Below are 21,068 nucleotides of genomic sequence, written 5' to 3'. Positions count from 1 at the left end.
AATCATGTTTACAAACTTCACAAAGCTCTTTATGGTCTTAAACAAGCTCCTAGAGCATGGTATAAATGCTTGACCAAGTTCCTTATTGAAAAAGGCTTTGAAATTGGAAAAATAGATTCTACTCTTTTTACTAAAAGGGATAATGGAGAACTATTTGTGTGCCAAATTTATGTCGATGATATTATATTTGGATCAACTAACCCTCATTTTAGTGAAAAGATTGGAAAGCTAATGTCAGGGAAGTTTGAGATGTCGATGATGAGTGAACTCAAATTCTTTCTTGGTTTGCAAATCAAGCAAACTAAGGAAGGTACCTTTGTCTCTCAAACGAAGTACACCAAGGACTTATTCAAGAAGTTCAATATGCAAGAATGCAAAGGTATGACTACACCCATGCCTACCAGTGGACATCTTGATTTAACCAAAGATGGTGAACCGGTTGATCAAAAGATTTATCGCTCTATGATTGGTTCATTGTTATATCTATGTGCTTCATGTCCCGATATTATGCTAAGTGTGTGCACGATATCAAGCCGCTCCTAAAGAATGTCATCTTAAGGCCGTGAAAAGGATAGTGAGATACTTAATCCATACACCAAATTTTGGCATTTGGTATCCAAAGAGGGCCTCCTTTAATCTTGTTGGCTACTCCGACTCGGACTATGCCGGTGACAAGGTTGATAGAAAGTCCACTTCGGGTACTTATCAATTTCTTGCTAGATCTCTTGTGTCTTGGTCTTCCAAGAAACAAAACTCGGTATACTTATCCACCGCCGAAGCGGAATACATTGCCGCTGGATCATGTTGTGCTCAATTACTTTGGATGACCCAGACTCTTAATGATTATGGGATATCTGTGAAACATGTTCCATTACTTTGTGACAATGAAAGTGCTATTAAGATTGCTCACAATCCCGTGCAACATTCTCGAACTAAGCATATTGAAGTTCGCCATCATTTCATTCGAGATCATGTTGCCAAAGGGGACATTAATCTTAAGCATGTTCGCACCAAAAAGCAGTTAGCTGATATATTAATGAAACCACTTGATGAGAAAGTGTTTTGCAGGTTAAGAGGTGAATTTAACATCATTGATGCTTCAAACTTGGAGTAGGAACTCCATTTGATACATGCAAGGCATGAGCCTATGACTAATCCTTCATATTTCTCTTATGTTGACTATCTTATGTCTTGGATATATTTGCACCTTGCATGTTATCTAACCCATGTAGGTACTTGGATGAATCTAAATCTATGAGATTGCAACTCACTCACATCTTGAGCAATTTCTATATCACCAAGTCTCTACACAATGGTGGATGAAGACAAGGAAGCACGCAACCATTCAAACATATCCTTTGACAAATTCTATGTTGACTTTCATGATTGTCATTTTGGATACACAAGTGCTCTTCCTTGCAAAAACTAACCCATGTAGGTAGATGAACTCAAACTCCAAGTGGTGCTCCCAACTCTTGATGAGCTACATCAACCTTGAGCAACCCACACAAGTTCAACTACATGATCATGATCAACACCACCACCCAAGGTATGTTATTCCATCCTAGAGAAGCTTTACTCCAAGTCATGAATCAAAGCAACTCGACAAGATGTGAATACATCAAAAAGCTTAAACGAAAAATGGTAACCCCATTTTGAGCTTAAACGATGAGTATGACCTATGATCAAGTGATCTCACTTGACTCCTAAGTCAATATACTCTAACATAGGTGACCTTGTCGCTGACCAATTCTAGATGAAGTTCTCTTGTGTTCTTTTCTGTGCCCTTGCATTTGTCTCATGCATATTTGTTTCCCTCTTCAAAAAAACTTCATCTAGACTCCTTTTAGTTTCTTCTCTTTTATTTTCTGTTCTGCATTCCTTGCATCAAATTCATTGCCAATCTTTCAGTTAATTCCTTGCAAATCCTTGTGAGATCTTACTTGTCTAGTGAGCTGAGGTGACAAGTGTTTTCTCTGCGATGAACTCGGTCTCACCGGTCTGATGCTTTCGGTCCAACCGAATCCTCTCGGTACAACCGAACCATACAACTCGGTGTCACCGATTTCACTACAGGAAAGACATCTTGCCACTTGTTTCTGCATTCTTTTTGATCCAGCTCCACTCAATGAATCTTGTCCTCGACCAGCATCCCATTCAACTTGCTACTTTATTCTGTGACTCAAGGACCAAACCCATCATGACAAAAATCCAGAAGAACCCTTCTTGGGAATTGATGTCAAAGGGGGAGAGAGAGAGATCACATCAAAGCTTAATCATATCTATAGGGGGAGAGGATACTCAAGGGAAGAAAGAGTAATCATCAAGGACCCCAGATTCTTGGTGTTCAAGAGGAGAGAAGTCACATGTCTTCAGGAGGGGAAAGACATGTTCATATTTGCTCGTTTGAATTAGCTCTGTTTATTTCCTTTGAGCTCTCATTTTGCTCTGATTTTCTATTCCTATCTTCTCCTAGTATCCCATGCTAGATTTAGGGGGAGCAAGACATCTAAGGGAAGGAAATCCTTGAATTTATTGCACATCTTTACCTTTGGGGACATGTCTATATCCAATGTGGTACTTAGTACTCACTCTACATGTCATCCTAGTCTTGGTACTCTTGTGGTTTCCTTTGTTTGCTCTGGCCAGTAGGTGTATCTATGTTATCTAACCTTGTTTATGCAGGTTCATCCCATCCTAAGCCAACTCAAGACCACAAGGTAAGTATATGCATCACAATCATGTGTATGAGAAATTCTTGCTGGTGTACATACTGTTTGCAAGAAGGACTCATGAGCATGAAGGTACATTTCTCATATTCACATCATTTGCTCTGATGCATATAGCCAAGATACATGTAACACATTGCTTACTCTGTCATGTTTATGCATTCACATGCTCCTATATTCCATATTCACATGATTGCATACATGTAGGGGGACCCTATGCATGTTACATGTCTTTCCAAAGCTTTACTTACTATTCTCTATATCTTTATCTAAAGCTTTGATGTATGTTGTTACCAATTACCAAAAAGGGGGAGATTGAAAGCACAAGTGCTCCCCAGGTGGTTTTGGTAATTAATGCCAACATATCTCTTGTTGGACTAACACTTTTACCTAGTATGTTTCAGATAAGTTCAACAATGAAGTGGCATGGACTAGAGGATGTGGAACCCCTTCAAGATGCTAAGGACAAAAGGATTGGCTCAAGCTCCAAGCTCAAGACTCTACATTTTCTATTTTAGTGATCCAAGATCACATTGAGTCTATAGGAAAAGCCAATACTATCAAGGAGGGATGAGGTGTTGCTTAATGAGGCTCTTGCTCAAAATGCTTAGTGATATGCTCCAAAGCCCTCAACTACTTTCTCACATCCACATATGACCTAAACCAAAAGTCAAACTCGGCCCCACCAATTCTTTCTATCCGGCGCCACCGAGTTCAGATGGCATAAGCACTGCCACAAACCCTAGGCAAATCGGTCTCACCAATAGGGATCTCGGTCTCACCGAGATGGGATTGCAATCTCTCTGTATGGATCTATTACCAAAATCGGTCTCACCGAGTTTGCGTAATCGGTCCTACTGAGATTGCAATGTAAACTCTCTGTTTCCTTTTCGTAACATTTTGGTCTCACCGAAATGAGTGAATCGGTCCCACCAAGTTTACCTGACCAACTCTCTGGTTAGCTTATTACCAAAATCGGTCTCACCGAGTTTGTGTAATCGGTCTCACCGAGATTACGTTATGCCCTAACCCTAACCATATCGGTCCTACTGAGTTGCATGTCGGTCCCACCAAAAATCCTAACGGTCACTAGATTTGCTGAATCGGTCCGATCGAGTTTATCAATTTGGTCCCACCGAGATTGGCAAGTTGTGTGTAACGGTTAGATTTTGTGTGGAGGCTATATATACCCCTCCACCTCCTCTTCATTCATGGAGAGAGCTATCAGAACGTGCCTAAACTTCCAACATACATTTTCTGAGAGAGAACCACCTACACTTGTGTTGAGGCCAAGATATTCCATTCTTACCATATGAATCTTGATCTCTAGCCTTCCCCAAGCTGCTTTCCACTCAAATCTTCTTACCACCAAATCCATATCCTGTGAGAAAGAGTTGAGTGTTGGGGAGACTATCATTTGAAGCACAAGAGCAAGGATTTCATCATCAACACACCATTTTATTACTTCTTGGAGAGTGGTGTCTCCTAGATTGGCTAGGTGTCACTTGGGAGCCTCCGACAAGATTGTGGAGTTGAACCAAGGAGTTTGTAAGGGCAAGGAGATCGCCTACTTCGTGAAGATCTACCGCTAGTGAGGCAAGTCCTTCGTGGGCGACGACCATGGTGGGATAGACAAGGTTGCTTCTTCATGGACCCTTCGTGGGTGGAGCCCTCCGTGGACTCGCGCAGCCGTTACCCTTCGTGGGTTGAAGTCTCCATCAACGTGGATGTACGATAGCACCACCTATCGGAACCACGTCTCAAAAATCTCCGTGTCTCCAAATTGCGTTTGCACACTCCAATCCCATCCTTTTACATTCTTGCAAGTTGCATGCTTTACTTTCCGCTACTCATATACTCTTTGCATGCTTGCTTGATATGTATTGTGTTTGTTAAACTTGTTCCAAAACTCCACTTCAACTTAAAGAAATTAAAAACTGTAACTTTTGGTACTTAGTGTCTAATCACCCCCCCCTCTAGACACCTCTTCTCGATCCTTTCAGTGGGAAACAACTTTCGAGTCTTCCCTGGCTCCGTATCATTCCCTTCCAAGGCCTCACCGTCGTCCACCGCCCTGGTGCTCTCGACGCGGCCTGGTCAACGTGGTCAATGACCACATGCATCTGAAGTGGACTGTACGTGGAGAGGCTGACAGCTGGGTCCACGGCCGCACGCAAGGAAATACCTCCTTATTACACGCCAAATAACGATTCCTCCACCTGACATCTGGGACCCACCGAAAGGGCCTCTGTATTTCGCGAAAAAAATGTTACCGCCGCTGACAGCTCGGACCCACCAGCTATATCTTCGTGCACAAGGAAGTGCCTCCTTATTATGCACAAAAAATAAATACTCCCCCTGCTAGCTGGGACCCAGTATAGTGGCAGGCTGACTCGTGGGCCTACTAAGTTGACGGGGACGGAGGGCTTTGTCAACTTAGTCAATATGCACAATTCTAGCTCCAGTGACCGTACGATGTCCATCCAACGGCTGTAGTGCTTCTTCAACCTCTGGTCTTCTTGCTCCAGCCGCCCAAACCAGCGCCGGTCGTGCCTTGTGCTCCTGCCTCCCGTGGCCGGCTGCGATGCACCGGAGGCCTCACCGCCCCTACTACTCCCACCGCTGGCCAGGCCATCCCTCTACTCACCCACACCCCCTGTTATTCTGCGGCGACGGCAGCCTCACACCGTAGCGAACCAGTGAACTCTCATACTCCTCTATGCGTGGGCATCCACTGTCGCGTCTTCCCCGGCTCCGCATTGTCCCCTTCCTAGGCCTCATCGTCGTCCACCGCCCTGGTGCTCTCTGCGTGGCATGGTCAACGTGGTCAAGGAACGGCTTCCATCGGACATGGACTGTACGTGGAGAGGCTGACAGCTGGGTCCACGACTGCAGCAAGGAAGTTCCTCCTTATTACACGGAAAATAATGATTCCTCCACCTGACAGTAGGGACCCACTGGATGGGCAACCGTATTTTGTGAAAAAAAATGTTTCTCCCCTGACTGCTGGGACCCATCGGACGGGCCACCGTATTTCACAAAAAAAACGTTCCCCCCGCTATCAGCTCGGACCCACCGGAAGTGCCTCCTTATTATGCAAAAAAGGAATACTCCCCCTGCTAGCTGGGACCCACCTTGGTGGGAGGCTGACTTGTGGGCCTACTAAGTTGACGGGGATGGAGAGCTTTGTCAACTTAGTCAATATGAATGATTCTAGCTCTAGTGACCGTACGATGTCCATCCAACGGCCGTAGTGCTTCTTCAACCTCTGGTCTTCTTGGTCCAGCCGCCCAAAGCAGCGCCGGTCATGCCGCCTGCTCCTATCTCCCGTGGCCGGCTGTGCTTCCGCGGAGGCCTCACCGCCCCCATACTACTCCCACCGCTGGCCAGGCCATCCCTCCACTCACCCACACCCCCTGTTATTCTGCGGCGACGGCAGCCTCACACCGCAGCCGAACCAGTGAACCCTCATACTCCTCTACGCGTGGGCATCCACTGCCGTGTCTTCCCCGGCTCCACTTCGTCCCCTTCCTAGCCCTCGCCGTCGTCCACCGCCCTGGTGCTCTCGACGCGGCGTGGTTAACGTGGTCAAGGAACGGCTTCCATCAGACATGGACTGTACGTGGAGAGGCTGACAGCTGGGTCCACGGCCACAGCAAGGAAGTGCCTCCTTATTACGCAGAAAATAATGATTCCTCCACCTGACAGCAGGGACCCACAAGACGGGCAACCGTATTTTGCGAAAAAAATGTTTCCCCCCTGACTGCTGGGACATACCAGCTACATCTTCACACGCAAGGAAGTGCGTCCGGGCAAAAAAAACGATTCGCCCCCTGACTGCTGGGACCACCAGCTACATCTTCGCGCGCAAGGAAGTGCATGACAGTCGGGACCCACCTGGTCGAAGCGTACGTAGCGTTGTCATTCTGGTCGCGACGTGTACATACATACTAGTCGATGTAGAGGCGCGCACATGTCGTAGTAGAGGCGCGCACGTAGCATGTACACGTACGTACAGCGGCCAGTGTGTAAGAAAGAAAATATGGCCACGTACGTACATACGGGCAGGGTCTCGAACGCCTACTCGTGCATACGTACGGCCAGGGCTCATTTACATGGCTGGGTCGGAACGGAGAAACTGCGTCGTCGTCGTGTTCATGGGGAGGCAACGGAATGCGTCGTGTTCATCGGGAGGCAACAGAACGCGTGGGAGCCAACCAGCTTGGACGGAACAGCCGATGGAAATTAGGCCTGGCGTACCCACAACGGAGGAAACGGCCTTGTGTTCGACCGGCCACGTTCGAAACGGGATCATGTTCATCGGGAGGGGTCTGGCGTACCGCAAAACGGAGGAAACGGACCTCCTACGGTCGAAACGGTGGTCCTGTTCATCGGGAGGGGTGTGGCGTACCGCAAAACGGAGGAAACGGACTTGTGTTGGAGCACTATGATCGAAATAGGGGTCCTGTTCATCAGAGGGGTATGGCGTACCGCAAAACAGGACTCCACAAGATACTGTTCATCTCCACCGTCGACCCCCTCTAGCCTCCACGGGCTATTGTTCATCCACCGTCGACCTCCTCCAGCCTCCACCTGCGACTGTTCATCCACGGGCTCCTGTTCATCCAGCCTCCACCGTGCGCTACTCCACCGGCTACTGTTCAACCAGCCCTCTCCATGGGCTCCTGTTCAACCACCCCTCCACGGGCTACTGTTCATCCAGCCCTCCACCGTCTACTGTTCATCCAGCCCTCCACGGGGTGGTCCTGTTCATCCAGCCCTTCACGGGGTCTTGTTCATCCAGCCCCAACCGGCTCGATCGATCGGGGTCCTGTTCATCCAGAGGCAACACCACGGGGTCCTGTTCATCCACCCCCACCGGGAACTGTTCATCCACCCCCCCCAGCAACACTAACTATTCATCCCGAGGCAACATCGATTGGCTTCAGTTAGCAGCAGTAGCGAAGGAATCGCTCGATCGGGTTCAGTTAACAGCCATTGATCGATCGCTCGGGTTCAGTAACGCGTAGCCTGCAGTGCAATCGCTCGGGTTCAGTAGACGAATGCCTCACTCGGGTTCAGTTAGAGCCCAACGCCTCGCACCCACGTGCGTGCATGTATGAGAGAAACGTGCAAACCTCTGTGCATCGCTCGGCCCCGACCACCCACAGTAACCGGGAACACCCCGATATTTTCCTCGCCCTCGCTTCTACCATGGTTTTTTCTGTCATGGACGGCCCAAAGAATGTCATGCAGCTGCGTCTCCGGCCCGCCCAGGACGAAAAGCCCATTTTCTGTCATGATTTTTTGTCATAGAAGTAGGAGCCCACCACATCTATGATGATACCGGGTTTTGTCACAATTATGGTCATAGAAGTGTCATAAGTATGACAGAAAAAATTCCATTCGGCCCAAAATGTCACGGATGTGTCATTTTTTTGTAGTGAAGTGAATAAACACCCATCGTGATAATAACCCACTTAGCATGGAATACACTGACCGCCTCCTACCACTCCATGAGCGGTACGGGCACACAAAACAGATGCTTATTTGAAGGATTAGAGGTGGCACATGCAAATTTACTTGGAACGACAGAGTAATACCGCATATAGGTAGATATAGTGGACTCATCTGGACAACTTTTGTTTCAAGGATTTGGATGCACAAGCAGCATTCCCACTTAGTATAGGTGAAGGATAGCAAATAGATTGAGAAGCAACCAACTAGAGAGCGACAACAGTTATAATCATGCATTGAGAATAATTAACATTGAATATGAGCATGAGTAGGATATAAACACCATGAACATAAAAATCTTGGAGGCTATGTTGGTTTTGAATCAACTATGTGTGTGAATGTGTTCCAAGTAAAGCCACTTGAATTGTTCAAAGGAAGTTACCATACTAACATACTACATCACGACCATTTTAATGCATGTTGACACTCAAGATAAATCATTATCCACTCCTAGCTATTTAAGCATGGCATGAGAAACTATAGTCTCTAATTGTCATCACAAACATGTTTACTTATAATATGTTGAATCAAGATCGACTGAGCTAAACATATTTACAAAAACAAAAACAAGAGGAGTTCATACCAGCTTTCTTTCACCGCAATCATTCCATCAAATCATCGTCATTATTTCCATTCACTTGCACGACCGAATGATGTGAAAATAATAATAGTGCAAGTGTGCCATGGACTAAGCTGGAATCTGCAAACATTTAATATGGGCTCTTTGTTAGATAACCAACAGTACATATGAGAGCCACTCAACATTTTCATCGTGGTTTTCTCCTTACGACAACTGAAAGAAAAGAATTTCAGAGAAACACACTGAAATAGTTTTGGAGTTTTGGTTTTTCTGAAGAAAGAAAATTAACAAAGGAAAAACAAAAATGAGAAAAACTATTCACACGGGAAAGCTCCCAACAAACAAAAGAAGAACGGGAAATGTTTTTGGATTTTCTTTAACTACTACGAACTAATTAAACAAGAAAGAAAAGCCAAAAATAAGTGAGAAATATTTTTGGATTTTTGAAGTTTTTCAAACACACAAGAAGAAAGCGGAAAATAGTGCATGTGCCCAGGACTAAGCTGGAATTTGCAAACATTTATTCAAAGGATAAGACAAGGTAATATGGGCTCTTCGTTAGATCAATAATAATGCATATGAGAGCACTCAACATTTTCATCCTGGTCTTACCCTCATAATGACTCAACGAAAGAAAAGAATTTCAAAGAAACAGACTTTTTGTGTCAAGACCCCGATTCTAAGTCACACCGATCTAGCCTGTAACACCTCATATCACTTTGCGGCCTCACGCACGGTATCCCCACGGGTATCGCCTTACCATGGCCCGGGACCGTTTGTGCCTTTTGGCTCACGTATATGATAGTGTCGCTAGCATCCATATGATAGAGAACCCGGGCCGACATGACTAGTCATGAACCCAAAGTGGCACTAACTTACGGGCATAGGCATACATGAATCAACATCGAGCATGTCGGTCAGCAGCGTGCGAATCCGGGCTATAGCACTGGGCTAGCAGGACTCCGATGAACCGGGCTGTAGCAGGCTAGGCAGGACTCTGAATGTCACCGCGTGACATTTCCCCGAAGGGACAGACACAGGCACGAAGTGAATCACATGCCGGCCAGTCAAGTGTTCCCGAGCAGTAGTGCTGGGCTAGCAGGACTCCGGTGAACCGGGCTGAAGCGAACTACTATGGCTCATGGAAGCACAAGACTACATTTCCCCATAAGAGAGGCTACCAAGGATAAATAACTAGGTTGTCGGATCCCACACATACCAAGCATTTCAATCATACACACAATATGCTCGATATGTGTAAATACAACATGGCATCACAACAAAACACTACGACGCAAAGTATTTATTCAATAGGCTCCGAGGAGCGAGATATTACAAACATGGGTCTCATGACCCAACATTCAGAGCATACAAGTCAAAGCACATGCGGAAGCTTAACATGTCTGAGTACAGACATCTACAAATGAAAAAGGCTGAGAAGCCTGACTATCTACCAGATCCTGCCAAGGGCACAAGATCGTAGCTGAGGTATCAAGCTAAATGTCGAAGTCCACACAGAACTACTCGCGAGACTGACGTCTCTCTACAAAACATAAAATAGGCAAACATGAGTACAAATATACCCAGCAAGACTTACATCAGAACTAGCTACATATGCATCAGTATCAACAAAGGGCGTGGTGGAGTTTGACTGCAGCAAGCCAGCTTTGACTCAGTGGCTATCCTAAACTATGACTGCAAGTAACTCTTTTGAGGTGGCGCACACGAGTCCACATATTCACCATATCAATACACCACTATGGATCCGCTCCCATCTCCCTACGAGAAGGCCATCCATAGCACTCACGCTTATCTTACGAGTTTTAGAGTATCCACTTTCACTTGTCTATGAACGATGCAAGGGGTCCAAGTTTCCATATCTGAGGAATCCGGCTATTCGAATAGATAATGATAACCCTGCAGGGGTGTACTTCTTCACACACGCTCTCGCCACTTACCACCATGTACACGTCGTGTACCTCGGCAACCTTCAAGCGGAAGCCTGGCGAGGGAGTCGGCCATGACCTGACTAACCACACAAGTCTCTCGTCCAGGTTTATCGCCTATTCGGGTTCCATCCGCAAGGAGGTCCGGCCGGGGTGTCGCTCACGGCCCCAAATGATGTGTGCAGGGTTCCCAACCCCACCATCCGGGTGCCACTTAGTACACCGTGCCACTATGCCTAGTCTGTCCCAAGCCCACCTGTACCGGGTGCCACTTGGTAGACTAATAACACTACCTACAAACACCAGAAACTAGTTGCAACTCCTGGACAGAGATCGAGTTGATTAATAAGTCGAGGGGGCCGAGTTACCGGAACCCAATGTGTGGTAGTAACTGTTCATGGATCACAAACACAGAAATCAGTTCTTGAGAACGGCTACAATGAGACGACCCACCATGTACTCCTACATGGCCTCTCACCGCTACCTTTACCAAATCGTGTTCACACACTTAGCTCTCAACGGTAGGACATGTTCACCATGTTCCAATTCATTCCTCATGAATCAAACCTGACTCAACTCTAAGCAGTAGCAGGCATGACAACAAGCATGAATGAGTAGGCACATCAGGGCTCAAAAAATTCCTACTCATGCTAGTGGGTTTCATCTATTTACTGTGGCAATGACAAGTCATGCAGAGGAAGGGGTTCAACTACCGCAGCATGTAACAGTTGAATCATTGTTGTCCTAATGCAGTAAAAGAGAGCAGGAGCGAGAGAGTGGGATTGTATCGGAATGAGCAAGGGGGTTTTGCTTGCCTGGCACTTCTGAAGATAGTATAGTTCTTCATCGGTGTCATCGATCACATCGTCGGAATCACGTCTATCGAGAGGGGACAAACACCGGCAAACAAGGAAGAACACAATCAATGCAATGCACAATATGATGCATGATCATGACATGTCAATATGTTGTGATTTGAGCTAATGCAACTAGCAACAGGTTAAATGAGGTTGGTTTGAATCCAAGATTCAAATTCAAACACCATATGTGGAAATTCAAATGCCATTTACATGATTTGTCCTAAACAGTAGCTATAAGTTGTTATAACATGCATGAAAATGGTACAGATGGATAGATTGGATTTTTCTAATCATTTTTCATATATAATTTATCTTATTTTGGAGTTATAGATAATTTTCTATGAATTTTAGAAGTTTTGGGCATTTTCTGGAATCTCCTGGATTATTTTAAAACCAGAAAATCATTACTGCGCCAGCATGACATCATTCTGACGTCAGCAGGTCAATGGCGCCAGCCCAGGTCAAACCTGGCGGCTAGGACCCACATGTCAGTGTCTCAGGGATGGAATAGAGGCTGACCAGTGGGGCCAGGTCAATGCTGACTGGGCAGGTCAAACCTGACACGTGGGGTCCGCAAGATTAGCACTAAACTAAACAGGAATTAAACTAACCTAAATAGGCACAGGGGCCCACATGTAAGTGAGTAGTGTGGGGGTCATTAGTACTAATGATGGGCCACGTCGACATCGCCGGAGTTCGGCTGGCGGCGACCAAAACCGACGACGGAGACGCTGCGGGAAGGCGCTAGAGGGGACGGTTTTGAGCGCGGTTTGCGGCTATGGGTTGCTCGCAGTGCGGCGCATCCGGTGGTGGCCGCGTGGTGTGCTGGAGGTGTGTGTACCGGCGGCGGTGACGAGCCGGGCGGTCGCCGGAGTTCGGGCATCCATGCTTTAGGCGTTACGGTGCACGGCGGGCGCGGCCGATGGGCTCTACGGGTTGCTGGGACCACCACGAACACACGGAGGCAATGAGCGCATGTGGAGGAGCTTGGGAGCATGAAGCTCACCGTCCATGGCGGTGGCTGGAGCTCGGGTTCGTGGTGACGGCAACTAGCAAAAGGGAAAGGAGGGGGTGAGCAAGGGGGAAGGATCAGGATCTCACAACGAAACCAGCAGAGGCAACGGCGAGGTCGGGGAGGGTCTGGAGCTCGCGAATCCACAGCGAGGTTGCCGGCAGCCGGAGGTTGAAGATGAGGTCGGGGACGACGCTGTAGGGCGCTTTCGCTCACGTGTCTTGGCGGAGACGCCGTAGAGGTCGACAGCGGAGCTTCTTGGCGCGTCGGGGAGGCGTGTGGAGGCCGGTGGCCATGGTGGTGCTCGTCGGTGCACCGCGAGGCGCTCGGTGGCTGCGCGCGTGAACACTAGGGGGGGAGAGGGACCAGGGAGAGAGGGGAAGAGGCGGAGGGGTCCGTGGCAGCTCCGCGACGCGACTAGAGAGCTGGGGAGGCAGGCAGGCTACTCTCGGCGTGGCGCGCTCGCGCGGGGGCGTGCTCTGCTTCTCCTCTGCCTTCTGGCAAGAGGAGGGGGATGATTGGCAGCGGTGGTGGGCTGGGCCAGCTCCTGGGCTGCACAGTGCTGGGCCTCTAGGCTATAGGTAAGCGCCAGGTAACTCTCTCTCTCTTTTAGTTATGTTTTTCTATTTCGTGTAGTTTGTTTGCGATTTAGTTTTAACATCAAATCAACTTTAAACTTCATGAAAATAATTGTGCTAGCTAAGTGGACTTATCCAAAGCCACACAACAATTTTCAGAATTATTGAACATATATTTATTATATAATAAATATAGATCCAATTCAAATAGTTGTTGAATTAATTTCAAATGCCCAAAATAAATATTTCTGAAACTCCAAAAATATTGGTTTGAATTTTACCTCTTGCCAATATTTTTACAGAATAACAGGAACATTTCCTTGGACTCATTTGAAAAGATTTTTAACGTTGATTATTTCTGAGGTGATTTCTGAGGGTTTCAACTAACCTCAATTCAACTTTTAGAATTTAGACATGATGCATGGATGCTCTCTTATGCAACTATTGCAAACAATTCTAGGGCTGTGACAACTCACCCCCACTAAACAAGAATCTCATCCCGAGATTCAAGACGTGAGGTGAGAAGACAGAGGGGACATGGAACTGACACAGTCTTCACGATCCATGTTGCACTTCATAAGAATGTTGATTCGATCATCATCTTTGATTATGACATCCTTTCCTTCGAGAACTTCATCCAACATGGCGACAAGAGAGCAAGAAAACCTCACAAGAATGGATCACCGATCTTAATGAACACAAGATCAACTCACGAAATGAGACATAGAAACATCCCTTGAGCTAAGAAGCAAAACACACATCAGAGATGATGGATGAGAAACATATGACAAAGGTTCAAATTGGTAGGTGATAATTCCATGCTGGGGTAGGATAGTGCATGGTTTTCAAGGTAGTGAGGAGATAATTGCCATGATTCCATAACGGGACACCTCGGGGAAGGTGACTCGTAGAATTATTCCCTTAAGTGGCAAAAAGAATTACTTTTGATACAGAGATCATTGAAACTCTCTCTATACCAGCCTAAGGGAAATCACAATTGATCGTTTGAATGAATTCGAAAGAATGGCATACTCAGTTTGGAGAGGAAACTAGAGTTATAGGACAACTCGGCAACGGAAGGCACATTCCAATTGATACCGAGGATATAACCAAGTGACTGAGCGTGCTCTCAAGAACTTGAGCATTTCCGTATTCATCAAGGTTTTACCAACATCCGTGCCGAGGATCCTGGCAACACATCATACTACCATGATGAACGGTGATGGAGGATGCAGATGCAAGGAGGGCATCACTTTCTCAGATTTTTCCTTAGCAATGCCAAAGAAGAAAATCTAGATGATCGACCGAGAGACATTTAGCACTCCGCTTCTAATGTTCTCCTTGATGTACTAGGTACCACGGTCAATGCTTAAAAGCATCAACATGGCCATCAAGTAAAGGTCGGACTTCGGGAGCACAAAAATCCATAAGGAACAACTTGTGGAATAAGTCATACCAAATCCTCATGGAGAAGATGGTCGAATTGCTCATTCAAGATACTACCATAATACACCTTCCGACTAGGTGTGTTGGCCAGAACATCAACCTCGTCGGGACCTACATCATAGATCTTGGAAATGTTCCAGCCATCATATCTGCCTGAGATTCAGATCTGGCTGGTAACAGGATTTTTTTTCCAGACAACATGTCTAGAAAAGAAAGGTTGCAACACAAGTCGACGAGATAACGTTGCGAGACTTCGGGAGATGAACTACGATAGCAAGCTCCAAAACATGAGATGGTTCTGCTACACACATGTGAACATGTTGTCCAAGACAAGCATGACCACAGAGTAGTCTTACAATAAAACACTACCAAACTTCAGGTGAGGAACCATCATCGAGGATACCGAAGTCCTTACACAAGTCTGGATTAGCTCTTAGGAAGGAACTTCTTCTCCTTGAAAAAATCAATCGGTGGCTTGGTGTGCTAGGGAATACATATGGAGTGGAGGTTGCAATTCTCCAGACCACATAATACTTCGCACATATGCATGGCTGACTTGGGATGATTCCAAAGGAAGCAAAACTAACTTCCTTGAATTCACGGCGGCAACTTGCATCGAATGCACATGAACTAAAGAAAGTCACTTCTTTCATCCGGACATATGCTTCATGAGCGGGACACGAAGGCATTGTTTACAAAGTTTCCAACACTAGCTTAATGTTCATCATGAATCATGAAGAAGATAAGGATGTTGTCGATGGGCTCAACAACAATTCATCCAGGTTTCCATATAAATGGAACTTCACAATCATGTGGACAAGGTGTTAGAATTGGTCAGACCCAAAGGATATAATGGTGTATGCCCGAGGAAACAACCACGAGTAAGACAACATTGCGAATATCGTTGGTTCTGATTTGATTTTACATTAGCCCATACTCAATTCAAAGATTGGTTACGACAATAGCACCGACAATTGATCACGAGGATCAATTGATGAAGATAACATCTTTATTCAACACACACACATAGAAGATATCCCTTAGAGATGAACTAAGTTAAGCAAAGCTTTTACCTTCCAACTCTCCAAGTTGTTGTTTGGCTTAACCAACTAGCTCAGGGGTATCCAACACGGATTCTTGGAGAAAGAGTGGTTTATTGGAGAACCAACTTGATCACGAACTCAATGTATCGGTCAGGGGACGACCTGGTGATACTTCCGTGAAGATATCCAGAAAATCACGAACCACCGATATGTCTCTAAGCTCGAGAACAATCTTGCTTTTCAAGGCAAGACGATGTGATCAAGAGAGTGATGGATTGACAAAATCCTATCTCATTGATCCAGGAGTGCACCAGGGAAAATGGACTAGGTCACATGATAAATCTTAGGATGATGATTCAATAACCAACACACTAAGAATAAGAGTATTGTCCAATAACTACCAAGCAACACAGTTGCAAGGAGTATTGATTTCACACATCACAATTCACTTGTCGGCATTCCGGTTGCGACAACACGGAACTGAGGAATGAATAATGATGGCGAGAAGTATCACTGCGTCAAGAATTCATAAGAGGTGGTGCAATTCCCATGACATTCTTGATATAAGATGGTAATACCCAAGGTAGAACAGAACAAAAACTGGATTGGCATTTTGATCTATGGAATACAACTACTTTGACCCAATCCTGGATATGGATGAGGTACTGGAGTTTGTTTCTCCTAGTCATTCTGAACCAGAACGGCTTGACGGACCACAAGAATAATAGGCATTGATGAACATGATTGCACACATACTCTTGACTATCAATTGATAGATGATGGTCGGAATACAACTAAAAATGGACAACTCAAGGAGCATATAACTTTCTGAGTTGTGGATGCATAGATTAGTATGTCAAACTAAGTTCAACATTTCTTCCGGATAACCCATGCAGAAAGGTAGAACTGGCAGATTCACAATGTAAAATGGAGAACTCATCAAGAGCACTCTGGTTGTGATCTTTTGGTTCAAAAGAACTTCTACCATAAGTAGTTCATGGTATTTGGAAGAAGGAAATACCACGGACCTCGAGGACTATCGCACAGGTTACTAACATCCTAAAGGTATGAGCAACACTATCAACATGAAGTAAGTAGGGTGAATTTTGGGCTCAAGAACCCAGGAGTAGAATACCTACTACTAAGTAGCATCACGGGATGCTTTCGAGAATAATGGTCAGAATCATCACACTGGGAACACAAAACATAGCTAGATTACTAGGTGATTCTCTAAGACACCTAGGGTCATAATAATAGCTCCAACATATATGTCGAGGCAACGGAGTGCCTCAACGGACGGACCGATTAGTGTGCTTAATCTGGCCCAAGGAAACATCGATAACGGAAAGAAGGGATTTGCAAATGCATCAGATTATTTCGAAACCTGGGATGACTCGGACAGCATAACGGTTGTAAATGCTCAAAAAGATTTGAGACATCCTGCAAAATGGTGGCATAACCACTCAACATCACAATATAAAGGTTCTGAGGCCAGCTATGAACATACGGAAGTAGTAGGAACTGAACTAAGGCTTGAAACCAACAATCCTATAAGCCTACAAATTAGTAACACGTGATCCTGATAGAAAAATGAGAATCCTAGTTCTTAATCCCCGTAGAAAAGAAGAGGTTGATTCAGAGCAGAAGGGCATAAGGTAAAGGAGTAAAAAGAGCCTCACGTTCCCATCCACAATCAATTCCCTTACATAACTAAAGCATTTCTAGACACAACTTCGACCAGTTTGTCTTGGTAATCCTACAGGCAGTCAGGCTCTGATACCAAAACTGTCAGGACCCCGATTCTAAGTCACACCGATCTAGCCTGTAACACCTCATATCACTTTACGGCCTCACGCACGGTATCCCCACGGGTGTCGCCTTACCATGGCCTGGGACCGTTTGCGCCTTTTGGCTCATGTATATGATAGTGTCGCTAGCATCCATATGACAGAGAACCCGGGCCGACATGACTAGTCGTGAACCCAAAGTGGCACTAACTTACGGGGACAGGCATACATGAATCAACATCGAGCATGTCGGTCAGCAGCATGCGAATCCGGGCTGTAGCACTGGGCTAATAGGACTACGGTGAACCGGGCTGTAGCAGGCTAGGTAGGACTCCGGATGTCACCGTGTGACATTTCCCCGAAGGGACAGACACAGGCACGAAGTGAATCACATGCCGGCCAGTCAAGTGTTCCGGAGCAGTAGTGCTGGGCTAGCAGGACTCTAGTGAACCAGGCTGTAGCGGACTACTATGGCTCATGGAAGCACAAGACCACATTTCCCCATAAGAGAGGCTACCAAGGATAAACAACTAGGTTGTCGGATCCCACACATACCAAGCATTTCAATCATACACACAATATGCTCGATATGTGTAAATACAACATGGCATCACAACAAAACACTACGACTCAAAGTATTTATTCAATAGGCTCCGAGGAGCGAGATATTACAAACATGGGTCTCATGACCCAATATTCAGAGCATACAAGTCAAAGCACATGCGGAAGCATAACATGTCTGAGTACAGACATCTACAAATGAAAAAGGCTGAGAAGCCTGACTATCTACCAGATCCTGCTGAGGGCACAAGATCGTAGCTCAGGTATCAAGATAAACGTCGAAGTCCACACGGAACTACTGGCGAGACTGGCGTCTCTCTGCAAAACATAAAATAGGCAAACGTGAGTACAAACGTACCCAGCAAGACTTACATCAGAACTAGCTACATATGCATAAGTGTCAACAAAGGGGGTGGTGGAGTTTGACTGCAGCAAGCCAGCTTTGACTCAGTGGCTATCCTAAACTATGACTGCAAGTAACTCTTTTGAGGCGGCGCACACGAGTCCACATATTCACCATATCAATACACCACTATGGATCCGCTCCCGTCTCCCTACGAGAAGGCCATCCATAGCACTCACGCTTATCTTGCGAGTTTTATAGTATCCACCTTCACTTGTCTATGAACGATGCAAGGGGTCCAAGTTTCCATATCCAAGGAATCCGGCTATTCGAATAGGTAATGATAACCCTGCAGGGGTGTACTTCTTCACACACGCTCTCGCCACTTACCACCATGTACACGTCCTGTACCTCGGCAACCTTCAAGCAGAAGCCTAGCGAGGGAGTTGACCACGACCTGACTAACCACACAAGTCTCTCGTCCAGGTTTATCGTCTATTCAGGTTCCATCCGCAAGAAGATCCGACCGGGGTGTCGCTCACGGCCCCAAACGATGTGTGCAGGGTTCCCAAGCCCACCATCCAGGTGCCACTTGGTACACCGTGCCACTGTGCCTAGTCTGTCCCAAGCCCACCTGTACCGGGTGCCACTTGGTAGACTACCAACACTACCTACAAACACCAGAAACTAGTTGCAACTCCTGGACAGAGATCGAGTTGATTAATAAGCCGAGAGGGGCTGAGTTACCGGAACCCAATGTGTGGTAGTAACTGTTCATGGATCACAAACACAGAACTCAGTTCCTGAGAACGGCTGCAATGAGACAACCCACCATGTACTCCTACATGGCCTCTCACCGCTACCTTTACCAAATCGTGTTCACACACTTAGCTCTCAACGGTAGGACATGTTCACCACGTTCCAATTCATTCCCGATGAATCAGACCTGACTCGACTCTAAGCAGTAGCTGGCATGACAACAAGCATGAATGAGTAGGCACATCAGGGATCAAACAATTCCTACTCATGCTAGTGGGTTTCATCTATTTACTATGGCAATGGCAGGTCAAGTAGAGGAAGGGGTTCAACTACCGCAGCATGTAACAGTTGAATCGTTGTTGTCCTAATGCAGTAAAAGAGAGCAGTAGTGAGAGAGTGGGATTGTATCGGAATGAACAAGGGGGTTTTTCTTGCCTGGCACTTCTGAAGATAGTATAGTTCTTCATCGGTGTCATCGATCACATTGTCGGAACCACCTCTATCGAGAGGGGACAAACACCGGCAAACAAGGAAGAACACAATCAATGCAATGCATAATATTATGCATGATCATGACATGTCAATATGTTGTGATTTGAGCTAATGCAACTAGCAATAGGTTAAATGAGGTTGGTTTGAATCCAAGATTCAAATTCAAACTCCATATGTGGAAATTCAAATGCCATTTACCTGATTTGTCCTAAACAGTAGCTATAAGTTGTTCTAACATGCATGAAAATGGTACAGATGGATAGATTGGATTTTTCTGATCATTTTTCATATATAATTTATCTTATTTGGAGTTATAGATAATTTTCTATGAATTTTAAAAGTTTTGGGAATTTTGTGGAATCTCCTGGATTATTTTAAAACCAGAAAATCATTACTGCGCCAGCATGACATCATTCTGACGTCAGCAGGTCAACGGCGCCAGCCCAGGTCAAACCTGACGGCTGGGACCCACATGTCAGTGTCTCAGGGATGGAACAGAGGCTGACTAGTGGGGCCAGGTCATTGCTGACTGGGCAGGTCAAACCTGACATGTGGGGTCCGCAAGATTAGCACTAAACTAAACAGGAATTAAACTAACCTAAACAGGCACAGGGGCCCACATGTAAGTGAGTAGTGTGGGGGTAATTAGCGGGGTCATTAGTGCTAATGATGGGCCACATCGACATCGCCAGAGTTCGGCCGGCGGTGACCAAAACTGATGACGGAGACGCTGCGGGAAGGCGCTACAGGGGACGGTTTCTAGCGTGGATTGCGGCTATGGGTTGCTGGCAGTGCGGCGCATCCGGCGGTGGCCGCATGGTGTGCTGGGGGTGTGTGTAGCGGCGGCGGCGACGAGCCGGGCAGCCGCCGGAGTTCGGGCATCCAAGCTTTAGGCGTTACGGTGCACGGGGGGCGCAGCCGATGGGCTCTACGGGTTGCTGGGACCACCAGGAACACGCGGAGGCAACGAGCGCAGGTGGAGGAGCTCGGGAGCACGAAGCTCACCGTCCATGGCGGCGGCCGGAGCTCGGGTTCATGGTGACAGCAACTAGAAAAAGGGAAAGGAGGCGGTGAGCAAGGGGGAAGGATCAGGAGCTCACAGCGAAACCAGCAGAGGCAACGGCGAGGTCGGGGAGGGTCTGGAGCTCGCGAATCCACGGCGAGGTTGCCGGCGGCCGGAGGTTAAAGATGAGGTCAGGGACGACGCTGTAGGGCGCTTTCGCTCGCGTGGCTTGGCGGAGACGCCGTAGAGGTCGACAGCGGAGCTTCTTGGCGCGTCGAGGAGGCCGGTGGCCGTGGTGGTGCTCGTCGGTGCACCACGAGGCGCTCGGTGGCTGTGCGCGCAAACACTAGGGGGGAGAGAGGAACCAGGGAGAGAGGGGAAGAGGCAGAGGGGTCCGTGGCAGCTCCGTGAC

Source organism: Triticum urartu, chromosome 7 (genome assembly GCF_003073215.2).
Source record: "Triticum urartu cultivar G1812 chromosome 7, Tu2.1, whole genome shotgun sequence".
NCBI lineage: Eukaryota > Viridiplantae > Streptophyta > Magnoliopsida > Poales > Poaceae > Triticum > Triticum urartu.
Note: the sequence above shows the minus strand (reverse complement) of the source record.